The sequence below is a fragment of the Monodelphis domestica genome, chromosome 4, assembly GCF_027887165.1.
Source record: "Monodelphis domestica isolate mMonDom1 chromosome 4, mMonDom1.pri, whole genome shotgun sequence".
NCBI classification, from domain to species: domain Eukaryota; kingdom Metazoa; phylum Chordata; class Mammalia; order Didelphimorphia; family Didelphidae; genus Monodelphis; species Monodelphis domestica.
The window spans coordinates 9524688-9539832 of NC_077230.1; the positions used below are offsets into that span (position 1 = coordinate 9524688).

The 15145-nt window shown below is 43.2% G+C and overlaps 1 protein-coding gene across 9 annotated transcripts in view; it reads left to right on the forward strand.

The window, feature by feature from the left end:
* Positions 1–1699: 1699 nt before the first annotated feature.
* The window catches only part of PKNOX1 (PBX/knotted 1 homeobox 1), a 141719-nt gene continuing 128273 nt past the window's right edge, over positions 1700–15145 (forward strand). For 7 of the 9 annotated variants that reach the window (XM_007493192.3, XM_007493198.3, XM_007493197.3 and 4 more), the window contains exon 1: positions 1700–1827. The gene's annotated coding sequence lies outside the window, so the exon portion shown is untranslated. The remainder of the gene's footprint in view (positions 1828–15145) is intronic. The other 2 variants (XM_056797087.1, XM_056797090.1) reach the window with 2 other exon arrangements.

The window sequence follows — 15145 nt, forward strand, 5'->3', positions numbered from 1 at the left end:
ACATAGCAATGATTAATGTAGAACTTTAAAGAATAATAATAAAAACTGTAATCAAAGAAATGTATGCCAGGGAAGAACACGAGCTGGTCCCATAGTAAGTCTTTACTGTAGAATCATAGTAAGGATAGCTTCCGTGTTATGGCAAACTTATGGGAGGATATGGATAAGTGGTGAACATGATGGTCAGGCATTCCTGTAATTTACAACTCTGGTGGAAGGAATTAACAAATCAGTGAGATCACATATCCATTTGAGCATTTGGAAAACATAAAATATTACCCTTCCTTTCAAGAAGATCAGCTTCCTAATTATAAGAATATAGACAAGAGTTTTAATGGGTTAGGTAGTTAGGTTGGTGGAGTGGATTGAATAATGGGACTAGAGTCAGGAAGATCTAAGTTCAAATCCTATATGTGACTTTGGGCAAGAAGACAAATAACCTGACAGCTATTTGAAGATTTATAACCTGTGAAAAGCAATAAACTTATTCTTCTTGATTCCAGAAGGTAGGTTTAGGAATAATGGCCAGAAACTGTAGAGAGAAATTGAGGTTTCAGGTAAGGAAACACTTCTTAACAATTTTTTATTTGTTGGATTTGTTCAGTTATTTCAGTCCTGGCAGACTTTTCCTGACCTCGTTTGTTTTTTTCTTGCCAAAGCTACGGATGTGGTTTGCCATTTCCTTCTCCGGTCTGTTTTACATCTGAGGAAACTGAGGCAAGACTCAGCGTCACACAGTCCTAACAATTTAGTGTCAATCAAAAAATGGAACGGGTTACATTCCCATAGGATATTCTCCCTCACCTTTTAAGCAAAGAATGGATGACCATTTGTCTCATGAATAGGATTGTTTTTCAGGTACAGGTTGGATAGGATGACCATCGAGGTCCCTTTCAATTCTCACATTCTGAGGAAGAAATGTAACTTAAACTTAGAAAAAGGAGGCTCGTAAGTTCTCTCTGAGTTTATGTTCAAAATCACCGGAGCTTTGAGCTCACCTTGCTGTGAACGCGAACCTTTATTTTTAAAGAACCCACAATAATTTGTAAAAGGTTGATAGATTAATAGGGTCTGCAAACTTTGCATTGCAGTTATATTTTTATATATTTACAATTATAATATGCAATGCATTAACATGCATTGCAAACTGGGCTAGTGATGGAGAGAAGAAAATGATTTATCACTTTTGGGGAAAAAGCAGTGGAGTTGGTAGTCTCTCCTCTCCAGTTTCCCTCCTCCCGTTGGAGGAAGGTTTCATCAATCTAAGATCATCTTCTTTCAACAGTTCTGTACAAACTTGCATGTTAGTCTGGAGATTACGATTAGGGAAGGAGCGGTACCGTAGAGAATGGGTAAAATAAGGGATGGGTGAGGACTTCACAAGGAGCTACCCAACAAACACATTTTCAAAGGCTGCCGAACTTTGGCCAGGCGAAGAGCAGGCGTGGCTAGAGGCTCCTCCCTCACTGCGCCGTCCAAAAAAAAAAAAGGCTAGGGGTGTGACCTGTAATCCACATGGAGGCGGGGAGAAGGAGGGGCAGGAGAGCCTAGAGAGGGAAGGATGAGTTCAGAACTCCCTCCCAGTCCGCCCCTTCTCCCGAAGTCCCCACCCCCTGCACGTAGACTCGCGGGGAGGGAGGAGCCCTCTCTGCGAGGGCCCCGCCTCCTCTTTGAATATTGATAAGGTGAGCGTCAGCGTAGCCCTCCTTCCATTGAATGAGGCTGTGTCGCGTGGCCTGGCGTCGGCGTGACGGTTGGACGCGGGTGCGGCACTGCGGGTCCCGATTGCTGCAGCCGCTTGTCAGTGTGATGAAGATTGGCACCCAGGTAAGCTGTCACTCAACCGCTCCGCCGCCGCCGCCGCCGCCGCCGCCGCTCTCCGCCGTCCCTATCAATCACACCGGCTTCCCTGCCGCCGCCCCACTGCTGCCGCCCAGGTCGTTCGTGGGGAGAAGAGATGCCACATAAACCGCGCCCAAGGGCATGGAACAGGGACGGGAAAAGGGAGGGGGGGGCGCTTTTGAATGCAGGAGGGACCGGAAAGGCGGGGGAAAGAGAAGGCAGAGGGAGGTGTCCACCCTGCAATCTTGATAGGGTTTAAACAGTATTTGTTTTAATACGTGAGCTTATGGAGGAGGAAATTTCTGGAAGGAGCCGCCGCGTTGGGCCCCGCTGCGAGGCGCGCGCTCCTAAACCGTCCCTAGTGGAGCACTGCGCGCGCTCCTGCACGGGGCGGGGAAAAGGGGGAGGTGGACGGCTGGGGAGGGGAGGGCAGAGCCGGGGAGGGGGGTATGGGAGGCGCGCTCGGCCGCGCCGCGGGGTGTGGAGCCCGGCGGTAGGGAGCTGGGGATGGAGGAGGAAGGAGGGGAGGCCGAGGGAGCCGACTTGGAAGCGGGCGGCAGCTGGTCGCCTCCTCCAGTCGAGCGGGTTTCCCCGCGTCCGCCGGGGGGTATGCAGGGCTGAGGCGTGTGTGGGGGTCTATTTGGAGGTGTTGAGGAGCAAAGCCATTTAAAGGGACTGGTCGGGCGAGAAGCTCTGTCCCTGTTTGGTTCCGCATCCCTGGCGTGGTGCAGCTTTTCAGGCTTCGGAGGGTTTTTTGGTGGTGGTGGAGAGGCGGGGAGGCTGGAGGGCGGTGAGGGCAGTGGGGAGAAGAAAGGTTGTGTAATGGTGGAAGGAAGAGTTGAAGATGGCGGCTCCTTCTGCTCTTCGGATGGGGGCAGGGAAAGCCCTGGGAGAAGGAGTAGCGGGCTGGGAATCACCGCGCTGGCTTGTGTACGGTCCCGGCTGGTTTGGGTACGCCACTTAACGTGACGATATTTTTTTACTCTTTAAGCCGTGGCGGTGCTTTGAGCAGGAGTTGTCCCCCGGCATCTGGCAAATAGCTGGCTTTACGATTCTTGCCAGGGGAAACATTTGACTTTTCTGTGGCCTTTACCCCCTTTTAGCCTAGGTCGGTGCTTCCACGTGCACCATCGTGGGGTGTGCAGTCTCTTCCCATCGCTAAAACTTTGCCTTTAATCACACCGAAACTTCATGGCCTCCTTGATGATGAGTTCATCCCCATTTCCCCAAGACAGGAACCGGGCATTAAAAACGACAAATCCCTCCTCGGACCCAAGTTGAAATGTGCCAGAGGTCCTTGAAAGTCCAGGAAACTGGTCCCCGCCACTGGGAGCGGACAGCAGGGCCGGCGGAAAGTTACAGATCTTAAGTTTGATTCCAAATGGAATTTATGGTGTTTATTGTCTTCCGAAGGCGGGTTCTGAGCGATTCAGTAATAGCTGACATAGAAATACGTTTCATGGGCTTTTGCATAGATCGGTGACATCGCCAACCACTTGGAAGTAAGCCCTGAAATAGTTGTGAGCCCCTTTTGACTGGCGAGAAGGCAGAGTTGAGCTGGTGAAGACCCGAGCTGCCACTTAATCACGAGTACATATGGCAGGATTCAGACGTTGGGAGTCTGCCTTTTTTTTTCTCTTTTGGTAAATAAACATGTCCTGCTCTTTTTATGAACAAATATACGCATCCATCTTCAGGCTTCCCGGAACTCAACCGCAGTTGTGGGGATGGCTTTGCACTGGCTTATCCAAGCATAACTAGATAAGAATGCAGTTTGTAGTCCAGGAACATGGATCATTTCTAGGATCAATAATGACCAAAATGGGAATGAAGCCTGTTATAATGGGAAAAAGAACGAGGTTTAAACCCCGGATCTGCCAGTCTTTGTGTGATATTTGACCCAAATCATTCTGGGCCTCTATTTCTTGGGAGTCTTCCTGATGAAAGGTTTAGCCCTTTTGGATGCTCCAGTCTTTTCTAAAGCATTTCTCTTCAAGGCTAAACCCCCCTACATTGATCCTCAATCTCATTCTTTTTTTCTTTAGCTGAATCTGGCTCCATCCTTAGGCTCTGCAGTTTTCACCTTATCTATTCATTTCTTCCCTATTACCCATGACCCTGCTAATCTCTACCTTAAAATCGGTGACCATTGTCCTATAATTCCTTAAGATCTGATCCTATACGTGCTGCACCAACTTTCTCACCTCTCACTTTAAGAGTCTGGCTTCCTAATTCATCCAGTCGACAGAAACTGCCCTTAAAAAAGTCACAAACTCTTACATTTTTGGACTTAAAATTTTTTTATGGTTATCTCCCCTTCTGGAGTCCTTTTATTTTTTTTAATAAAGTAATTTTTTATTTTTAATTTCCATTATTTTGAGCTCTTTATAATTGTTTTAAATTATTGTTTACATTTTTTCCCTTTTATTCCAGTAATATTTACACATAAGTTTTCCAAAGTTCCATGTTTCATGTTGTCTCCCTTCTCACTCCCAGAGTTGACAAGCAGTTCTGCTGGGTTGTACATGTGTTATTCAGAATCTATTTCCATATTATTCATTTTTGTAAGAGTCCTCTTGTAACACCCAGACCCTGACCACATGCCCCAACAAACAAGCGACAAGCCCTGTTCCCTTCTGCACGCCTGCTCCGCCAGTTCTGTCTCCCTCAGAATTGTCCTGGGCACAGGAGCAGTCTGGCCCGCGTAGTCACCCCGCAATGTTTCACTTACTGCATGTGATGCTTTCGGGCTTCCGCTTATTTCACTCTACATAAGTTCACGGAGGTCTTTCCAGTTCTCAGAAATAAAGCAGGTCATTTCTTGGAGCAGAGTAGCACTCCGTCCCCAGCACATACCTGTCGCTCCAGCTGTTCCCCAGTCCAGGGACGCCCCCCATTTTCCAGTTTTTTGTTACCACCAGAGTGTGGCTAAGAATGTTTGTCTGCCAAAAGTAGTGCAATGGCTGGATCACAGGGCATGCAGGCATTCTTTTAAAGCCCTTTGCATAGAATTCCAAATTGCCTTCCAGAATGGTTGGATCAATTCACCACTCCACCAGCAATGCCAGTGTCCCCACGTTGCCACTCCCCCTCCACCACTTATTTTCCTTTACCGCCATATTGGCCAGTCTGCTGGCATCAGGTGGTACTTCAGAATTGCTTCGATTTGCGTTTCTCTAACCAAGAAGGATTCAGAACACTTTTTTGTATGATTATAGATAGCTCGATTTCTTTTATAGGATAAGGATCAGGACCAGGATGTCACAGTTATAGGAAATTCTTACCAATGCAGGCTGTCATTTCAGCAACTTAATATTCTTGTTTAGAATATTAAGAATATTAAAGAGAGGGAAAGGGTTTGTAAAACTAGGGGTCATGTCAGAAAGATAGTATATATGCAATGTTTTGTACATTTGTGGTTCTGTCTGCTAAGAAAAAAAAAGAAAAGAAAGGTGTCCGTGATCAAGCTTGGTCAATTGGTCCTTCCATTTCTGTTGTCCTTTATATTGTTTTCCTGGTTCTTCCATCACAGACATTTCAGAGAAGTCCATCCTTTCTGAGAAAAAACAGCATCAATTCACACCTGCATGAACCTGGACTTCTAAATTGTGAAATAGGCTGACTTTTTCTTGGTTCCCACCCTTCCTGACTTTTTGACACTGTTGACTATTATCTCCTCTTGGATATTTCTGCTTCTCTAGGTTTATGAGGTGGTTCTCCTCCCTCCCCCCACTATTGTTTACTATTTGTCATCCTTAAATTGAACATCTAAATGCAGGTGTACTTCAAAACTCTTTATACTTTCTCTGTTGGTAACCTCATAAGCTCCCACAGTTTTCATCATTTTTTTGCAGAGGGCCCCTACATTTAGATCATGCAGCCCTCGTCCCTTTCCCAAGTTCTAGGTTCATCTTATTTTACTGACTATTGAGCATTTTGAAGCAACTACTTGTAGGCATCTTAAATTCTGCATGTCCAAAACAGAACTTATCCTCCTCCATCCATTATGTCAGAAGCTTCTGAGAGGTTTAGATGGTTTATTGAAAAAAGGTCCTGAGCAATTAGCTGCTTGTTGGTAACTTTGAAGAGTAGAATGTCAATATAGTGAGTTAAAGTCTGGTGTCAAGGAGATAATGAGGAAAGAGGTGATTAGGAGGTGTTGAAAATGATTGTAGGTAGTTTGCCAACGATAGGGAGTAAGAATTTAGGAAAAGTAGACATTTTAAAAAGGATGGAGGTAGTGCTAAGGAAAAGTAGAGGTTTAAAAAGGATGGAGGTAGTTCTAAGTATATATTTTTAGAAATGAAAGGAGCTACCAGTATTAGTGAATGTTTTTGAGATTTTGGGCCCAAGCTGCAACTTCAGGCTACCAGTGAGGTCAGCATGTCTCTTCTCTCCCCCCCCCCCCCCCCCCATTACCCCAGACAGTGGAGGGAGGAAGTACTCACATTGGTCTGTTGAACAGAGGGGTGGGGCATGCAAAAAATATCCCCCTGCACTGAGCAGAGGGGGATTGGAGCAGTCCCTATCATGAGGCCCTGGCACCTGTACCACAGCTTCACCAACACGGGAGACTATTATCCTTTTCCTCCTAAAAAAAACTTATTGATTTTTTAAAATAGCTAACACTTCTTAATGATCCTCTCAGAAAAAAAGGGAAGCATCCTTCTTGTAAAAAAGAAAAATTGGCCCTATTTGATAAAATATACATTAATTTTTGTAGCTTACTACTTTCCTGGGAGGTGGTTCACTATTACAGACTACTTTAAAAAAATTGATGCGATATAGTAGGTAATTTGATGTTCTTTTTGATTTGGTGATTCTTAAGTTGAGAATAAAAAAAGAAAAAAGGATTGTATGCGGATCTCTAAGACTAGCTTGATTCTTTTAAAATATATAATAAATTTAACATGCAACTTTCCAAGCTGTTTTGCTTGGCTGTGTTTCATTCTGACCTTCCTTCTGTTCTCTTCAGTGCGTTTAAAAAAAGTTAGGAGAATCCTCTTCTCTTCTCTTCTCTTCTCTTCTCTTCTCTTCTCTTCTCTTCTCTTCTCTTCTCTTCTCTTCTCTTCTCTTCTCTTCTCTTCTCTTCTCTTCTCTTCTCTTCTCTTCTCTTCTCTTCTCTTCTCTTCTCTTCTCTCTCTTTGGGGAGAGGAGGCAAACCTTACAATGGCCTCTTTGGAAAAGGAAAAGTATAAGAAAATCAATGTAATAAATATGCCTAGTCCAGAAAAATAAATTCTCACACTGACCATGCCAAAAAAATGACTCATTCTGTACCTTAAATCTATTGCTCCTGGAGGAGTCTTTGTCTTTTTTCTTCGTCTGTCCTTAGGAATCAGGATTGGTCATTGCGTTGATCAGAGAACTTGGGTCTTTCAAATGTGTTTTTCTCTACAGTATTGTTACTGTATAAATATGATGTTCCTTTGGTTCTACTCATTTCACTTTGTATCATATAATAAGTATCTTTTGGGATTTCTCTGGAACTGGCTTTTTTTGGGTGGCACATAATATTCCAATATGCCAGGTACTATCATTTGTCAATGTGTGGTAGAGGACTGCAAATGTTTGGCGTTTAACAGTTCTTTGTTTTCCTTAGAGAAATCATGCATGTATCTCCAAAAAGCAAACAACTATTTCAGTTATTCTTCATGAGTTACTGAAATGCCATGTATAGATGTGCAAGGTCCAAAGAGCAATCCTTAGTAATATTGTCTTTGGAGTTCTTAAGTGTGCACTGCTTTGGAGGATCATGACAGCGAGCCTCCTTCTGCCCCACTTATCTCCATGGGCCGATTGAAAGATTCCCTGAAGTAGAGCTTACTGTGCATATTCAGATTTCAAGTGTTTGGCCTACACACCCTTCCCGTCTTTAAATAGAGAACTGAATTTATATATTAATTTAAAGTGGGGGGAAGAATCAGTTGCTGTGTAATTGCTAGCTCATAAATACAGAGGCAAGATCTTGGATGTATAAATATCTTTGCAACAATAAAAGTCGTTTAAAAGGCTGTATATATGAAAAGGGAATCTCTTAAAGTGGATTAATTAAAAGTACAGCCACCCCTTACCAGTTTGGTTCCAGACCATCTCAATAAAGTGAATATTTCCATAAAGTGAGTCAGACACATTTTTTTATGTCCCAGTGCATATAAAGGTTGTGTTTATGCTGTACTGTAGTCCATTAAGTGTGCAATCGTATTATGTAAAAATGTACATAATTAATATTTTAGCAATAAGAAATGTTAACCATCACCTGAACATTCAGCAAGAAATGATCCTTTTGTTGAGGGAGGGTCTTGGTTGTTGATGACAGCAGGGGCGGGGTTGCTGGAGCTTGGGGTAGATGGGCAATTTCTTAAAATAAGGCAGTTTTGAAGTTGACCGCATCAGTTGACTCTTCCTTTCATTAAACACTTAAAGAGGAGGCTATCATAACGTTAATTGTCCTAGCTTGTTGGAACCGTCAGAACACACTTTTATCAGTTAAGTTCCCTGTCTTATAAAGGAGCAGTTATGTAGCATCCCCCAAACCATTATAATAGTAACATTGAAGATCACCAGTCACAGATCACCATAACACATATAATAATAATGGAAAAAATTGAAATATTGTGAGAATTACCAAAATGTGTCAGACATGATATAAGCCATTCGAAAAATGGCACCAATAGACTTGTTCAAAGCAGAGTTGCCACACACTTTCAATTTCTAAAATACTTTGAAGTACAGTAAAATGAGGTGTGTCTTACTAGTAGTATTGTGGGAAAATGTTTACAGGATTGAAATTTTCTAGATGTGCCTTTTCCAATATAAATAACTATTATAATTAAAAGTTTTATTTTCATTTATTTATTTTTATTATCTATATAGCTCCTGCTCTCAGGGAGTTTAGATTTTCTTAGAAATCAATTCCACTCTCTTGGTATGAACCTTTTCCATTGGTTTCCTCCTTAAAATGAAAGTGAGAAACAAGATAAGGATATTTTGAACAAAAATAACATGCTTTAAAGAAAGTACTCAAGTTTTAAGAAGCCTCCTATATGTTTAAATGCTTTAGGATAGAAAACAATTGTATGTTTTGGTTCTTTTTCCTTAGATGTTCACATAGATTAATAATATTTTTAAAATATAAAGATGCAAGAAAATGAGTAGATTTTAAATTTCCTCAAAGTACAGGAATTGTCTTCAATACTTCAGGTACCCAGATGTCATTTAACTGTCCTGGTCTCTTTGTTTCCAAAGCAGATGCCTACAAAAGATATGTAATAAAATGTATATCATTTCTTGTATGAAAGGCCCTTTCCCAAGGCTCTTTACTGGAATCTGTTTCTTTTGCACAAACTTTAATCATTTTAATTGTCTGGTTTTTCAGATGGCACCGATTAATTAGGATCAAATGTACTTATTGCTGTAAAAAAGTGATTTCTGGAAACCTGGCATAAAAGGCGGCTGAGAGAACAGGGCATTTTAGATAGAGGGCTGGACTCGGAGTCCTCTCACATTGACTACCTGCGGGAACGTGGGCCAATCTCTTCATGTCTCTGAGCCCTCCTTTTCCTCGCCTGCAAAGATTTGGACTCGGCTTTTCTTCTAGTTCAACATCTTTGATTCTTTAATCATTATCCAAACAAAAGCCCAGCAGTTAGATGCCTGAGAGGAAGCAGGAGGTAGAACCCTATCTCCAAGATGGGGGGGGGGGCCCTCAGGATTAACCTCTATTCCAAATCTCTGCTGCGGGCCCGCCTCCCTCCTCCCCTGGACCAGTGCCGTTGGCCTTCTTGGCCCAAGGCTCTTCCCCTGGTCTGGCCTTCTTGGCCCAAGGCTCTTCCCCTGCTCTGTCCAAGCGTCGGTCTGACCCTGTCTCTCCCTCTTCACTTCATTCCAGTTGGCACCTTTGAGATGAAATAGGAAATCTTCCCAACCGGACACCCCCTGCTTGGCCTCTCCAGGCCTCGCGCTGACTCTGGGCAACTGCACCGGCTGTCTGTCTCCCCTTCGCCCTGGTTATCTTTTAGAAGAGGCCCTTCGTGAACCCCCTTTGGCTTTAATGCCTTCATACTGTTTGTTTTCTTTCCGGTGTGTTTTGTGCGCAGCTTCTTTGCCGCCTTCGCGAAACTGTGAAGTCCCTGAGGGAGGGCTGGCCTTGCCTTTGAGCACTTCGCGCGCTCTGGCCCTCGGAGACTTACCAGTGTGCTGTGTCTGCCCGCGTAGCCCGTCTGCGCTTCCCCAGAAATGGTTGGGGCACTTGGCTAGTTCCAGTCGGCCAGTTTCTCCTGAGCCAGCAGAGGTCGGCAGTCCTCCTGTTAAGTTTGCGCTGCCCCCGGACTGGTCCTAGGCTGGCACCAGTCCCCACCGGGACGGGGATCGCCATTGGCCCGCGCTCTTCTAGCGCTTCCCCTACTGCTGTGCCACCTGGTACGGGGCCCGGAGTCTATGCCAGGTGAAATGCAGCAGAGAGCCCGGGCTGCGCCTCCCCGCGGCCGGCACCGAGGCCCCGCGTAGTTAGCCGCCTGGAGGCGCCCTCTGCCCGGCCGTTTGGCGGAGCTCTCTGTCCGCCTGCCTGTGGCTTCGGGCCGTCGGCCTGATCCCTCTTCTTCTCCACTACGCCTTGCTGCCTTTCGGGCCTTACAGCCTCCCCTGTCCCTCTGTTGCCCGCAGTCCGCCCGGCCTCCCTATTCGCTGCAGCTCGGCTCTCGGGGTGAGGTGAGCGGCGGGGCGCAGACACCTTGATCTCCGTTGGCTTGTGCACCGCATCGTTGTTCTGTGTGGTAGAACCCAATTCTTTAAAAGCCTTCTCGTGTTTAGCATATTTCATTTGAGAAAGGCTACAGTGAAGAAGATGCCTATTAAAAACGATTAAAACAAACATGTAGGTCCTTAATTAGTTTACTCTATTTGGAGAATTCACCAAGCAGGCATACGGGAGGCATCAGTGTAGTGGAAACTAGGACTAGATTCGCACTCAGACCTGCCTTGGAATCCTAGCTCCGCCCTTTATTACCTGTTTAATCTCGCCCAAATCACTTAGCCTCTCAAGCCAAAGCCTGTTTCTTACCAGTACAATAGCCGTGCAGGGTTCCAAAAGTTTGAGTGTATTTTTAAGCCACCTGCCCTTGAACTGCCTCCCTCCCTCCGTTACCTAGCCCACGTGTGAAACGTCCTCTATAAGTGCAGCCTTATATACAGTGTAGGAGAGCAGAGAGGAAATTCTTTGGACTAGTTAAGATTTCAGTCTCTTTTCTTTGACGTCAGGGAAGGAATTGACACTCTCACCCAATCTAATTAAGCATTTGGGGTGAGTAACTATGAAATAATAGTTATTTACATATTCAAATTAAATGTCCTTTTTGAATCAATCACAAAAATCTGCTTGCTAAGTACTAGTGTGGATAAACCGAACCCAAAGGACAGTTACAACCTGGGTTAATAATCACTGAAAGCGGAGAGGGTATTAAGTATGGTTCAAATAAATACATACTATTTCTTTTAATTTCTTGGATAGAATCAATGTCAGAATGGGGAGCATTGACTGTCTGCATTTTGGCAAATACATTAAAAGTGGGTAGCCTCTATAAACTGAGGCCATCTGGTTCACGAAGGGCTTTTCTAGCCCGAAGGCCTAGGATGTTGATGTTCATTTTGATGTCTTTTTTAAGAAACTAGTAAAACTTCATTGGAAAAATTATTGTTATTTTGGTTGCTAGTCACGGTGCAAATATTGTAAAAAGTATCATACAGGTGGGTCCTGTATCTGATGATTTGGTATCCATTGATTCAGTTATCTAGAGGAAAAAATAAAAATTTGGAAAGTTTGGGAAAATTCCAGAAAATTAAACCCCCCCCAACTGTTTCAGACTGCCCACCAAGGAGTGCAGATTGCTGACAGAAAGCCTGCCACAGCCCACTATGTGACTTGTCTCCCTGTGACACCCAGAGAGAAACAGAACGCTGTTGCTTGTCCCTCCTTTTTAAAGGGACCAGTGGCGTTCCAGGCTGATGCTTTGTCTTGCCCCTGAATTGGATGTATCAGCCTCACTCTCCTCCAGCCATCCAAGTCCACCGGCGAGGCAAAATCCACCAGACTACTGGCGATGGCTGAGGTTTCCGTGGATGACGCCGGCATCCTCGATGTGGGCTCAAGCTCTAAACCTCCTCGCACCTGCGTCAGCCCTCTTGGTGGCTGTTGGAAGAAGCTGTTCTCGTCCACCTGTTCTGGAAGGTAGCCAGCCCCAACAGTGCTCTCGGCCTGTCCAGCCTCTCCCCACGTAGTTTTACTCGGGGTGGCTGGGAGCACGCCAGAGGGGCGGAGCAGCCCCGCTGCACAGCTGCACTGCAGCGCAGTCCTCCCTGAACTCGAGGACGGGCAGCGCCCTGCGAGGCTACCGCGCGCCTTATTGCCACTTTGTTTAATGCCGACACTATCGTACTGTGTGCTTAATCGATCCGTTTATCATGCATCTGGAGTAGGAGGAAATCAGCCCTTAAGGACGCTGGGCCTGCTGCAGGTGCCATAGATGAAGGGACGCTTCTGTACCGAAGTGGACACTGTGCCTAGCTTTGAGGCCTCCCTCGGCAAGTTTGACCACAAGGGGACCACCCAACGGGACAGACACATTTGCCACTTTTCATGGTTGGTACCGTTCTTTCGGAAGTTAGGGGGTGGACCTGGAGGCAGGAAGGCTCAGATAGGACCTCAGAAATGGTTTGTGTGACCCTGGGCAAGTCACTTATGCCTGTTTTCCTTGGTCTCCTCATCTGTAACATGTACTGGCCAGGGAAATGGTAAAGCATTCTAGAATCTCTGTCAAGAAAACCCCAAACAAGAATAGGAACAGGACTGGACAGAATTTTTCCCTGTCACTTATCTTGGTTTTTGATGATAACTTTTACAATACTCCTTAATTTCCTTTTTTGGCCAGGTAGTACAGCCTGCTTGTGCCCATTTGTGTACCTTTCTATTGCCCTGTAAGTGATCATTAACTTCAATCTTCAGATACTATGGCATTCCCTGACTCCCAGCCACACAATGCCAGAATTAAGGGGTTTTGTTGGAGAGAGAAGCTTGATGCTAGTTCACTGACCACAAGCTCAGTCTGTCTCCTTAGAGTTTTTGATATTTTGACCACATACCTCCTGCCACTTAAGGGTGGTTTTAAAGTGAAGCAATGTATCTTAATTGGTAAATGTAACCAGCAGGAAGAGAAAATAGCCTGAAGCTAGTTCAAACAGTGACAAGTGTTTAAGTAGATCAAAAACAAACAAACTACAAAGTAGCCCAAATCCAGAAGATATGATCTATCAATATCTATAATTTATACATGTAACCTGTTCATGTGAATATAAAAATTTCTGGTATTCACAAGTACTGATAGAGAAGAATGACTGCTGTTCATGTTGTAGGAATGCTTTAGCTTCTGATAGCATGAAAACTAATATGTTGAGGTTTTTAAATGCATAAGAAATTGGCATGAGAATTTTTTTCAAGAAAATTAAAATTTTTAAATAACAGAAACTACATTTGTGGTATCAAAAGAATTGATTCCATTGTGTAAATTTGTTTACCAATTTTTTATTTCAGTATTTGGTCTTATTTCATCTGAATAAGAGTACTTAATGTATTTCTTTTATGATAGTGCATTGAAATAAGCATTTGAATCTGGGAAATCTTAATATGCCTTGACTGTTGGTGAAATTCTGATTTATTAAACAAGAAAATAAAAATTTTGTTACTGTTCATAACATTATTGGTGTGAAATGAAGTTTTCTGTTGCAGTTATAACAAAATAGCAGTCTTGATTAGTGGTTGAATGAGTAACAAGTTCATCAGTGACACCACTTTTTGAGAACTCTTGAACAACAATCGTAACCATTGCCAATCCATAATATAATTATAATACGTATGCTGCATAGATATTGCAGAGAATTTTGTCTGAATAGTTTTTTTGGGGGGTAAATTTTTAATATAAAATTGTAATAAATTCAGTTAACTAATTGTTTTTAAAAGGAGTGATAATTTTTTGTTTGTTTGTTAAATAAAGGGGAAGTGTAGGCATTGCTACATAAACTTCTGAAACCATGCCTTTAGAATAACTGTGGATCTTATCTAGGAGCATCTGATATATTTTTGGGCTTCGGGATCAGCACAGCACAATGTCATCAGCACAATGACATCCAAGAAATAGAAGCATCAAGACCAACAGGACATACCTCCTCAAGTTGGACTCTGGGTTTGATCTTTTCTATCTGTCACACTAGAGAATACCTTTGGGGAGCATATATCCTTTCACAATTGATATCAATAATTAGAGGGTCATTGGACAAGAAATCCAGAAATCTTCAGCTCTGAAATTTGATTATATATTATTTAGTTTATCTTAATTTAGTTAAGAATTTTTTAAAAATTACTAAAACCCTAACCTTGTGTCTTAGAATCAATTTTAAGTACTGATTCAAAGGCAAAAGAGCAGTCAGAGCTGGACAATTGGGGTTAAGTGACTTCAGGATCACACAACTAGGAAGTATCTGAGGCAGGATTTGAACCCATTACCTCCCATCTCCAGGCTTGGCTCTATCCACTGAGCCATCTAGCTCCCCCTTTGTTAGGATATTTTAAAATACGATGTACTGGAGAAAGGAGGATATGCAAACAGAAGAGTACATCTATATTATTGCAGAATCTCTTGAGGTGGAAAGCCAAGTGTAGAATTTTTCATTCCATTTAAATTTCATCTTACTAGGTTTGGCATGGTGTTTTAGTCTGAGAGTCTGTTTTATATAATGGGCGTCAAAGTATACAAAGTGTATCTTGCATGTCAATTTTGTCATCTACAAATTTGATACATATACTCTTATCCAAGTCATTGATAAAAATCCTAAGTATCACAGAGCTAAATAGATTTTTGCTTTACCTGGCTCAAGAGGGCAGAAATAAGAACACTGGGATAAAATTACAGAGAAAATTTAAGGCTTTGAAGTAGAAGGGGAAATTTAAAAAAATTTTTTTTTTAAATTTAGAATATTTTCCCATGGTTACATGATTCATAATCCTCCTTCCCCCTTCTCTTCCTCATCCCAGAGCTGACAAGCAATTCCACTGGGTTACACATGTATCATGGTTCAAAATTGATTTCTAAGTAATTCATATTTGCAGTAGTGATCTTTTAACATCAAAACCCTGATCACATCCCTATCGAACTATGTGATGGATCATATGTTTTTCTTCTGTGTTTCTGATCCCACAGTTCTTTTTCTGAATGTTGATAGCGTTCTTTCTCATACGTTCCTCTGGATTGTTTTG